Source organism: Aplysia californica, unplaced genomic scaffold (assembly GCF_000002075.1).
Source record: "Aplysia californica isolate F4 #8 unplaced genomic scaffold, AplCal3.0 scaffold00303, whole genome shotgun sequence".
In the NCBI taxonomy this organism is placed as follows: Eukaryota; Metazoa; Mollusca; class Gastropoda; order Aplysiida; family Aplysiidae; genus Aplysia; species Aplysia californica.
In genome coordinates this window covers 487,660-488,414 of record NW_004797573.1, presented here as the reverse complement: position 1 = coordinate 488,414, position 755 = coordinate 487,660, and positions in this window count along the sequence as shown.

Here is a 755-nt window from a genome sequence, read left to right as displayed (position 1 = left end):
TATACTGTGGTCTATTTGGCTGTTTTTGGTTGTGGCAGGGGGTTAGGCCTAGCCTATTGTATTGTTTGGCTGAAAGTGTGAGAGTGAGTAAAGTGTGAGTCTCTGTTCAGTTGTATTGTTTGCAAGTTTATAAAAGCAGTCTGAGTTACTACTGGAGAGACTTTTAGAGGGGAGAGCTGAAGCAAGGCAGAGGAGGCCTGCTAGGAGTATAGGTGGAGAAAAGGCTAGTTGGAGCCTCGATTTGTTTGTGTGTAACGTGTGAGATTCCAACGCATCGGGGCCCCAAAGCTGAGGAAAGGATCACAACATAGAGAGAAACAGGTTTGGCTAACTCGAGCTATAGGCGCAGGCAGACACAAGGTTAGTAGTGTTGAACATTGTTTTATGTTCCAAGTAACAACAGGTTTTTACTGAAACACATTAAGGGCACACAATGGTAAATTTACAGTTCTCAATGACTCTCAAGCTTAGGAAGTCACCAAACTTTGGCAGGCGACCTCGCCTCCTTTAGTCGCAAAGATCTCGATTTCTGTTGAAGATAGATGGGTACTTTTTCACCAAAAGCAAGACAGATAAACAGGCTTATACCAGTAGCTCCACGTGACCAAAAATTAACCAGCGTCTAATTTCATCACGTCCCGACACACATAGTAATAATCGATCCTGATCTTTACCAAAGATAGTAAATAACAAGATGGGCCACTCAGCCAAAAAAGTGTCCGCAGGAAGTATGCTCTTTGCTTCAGATGGCGCTG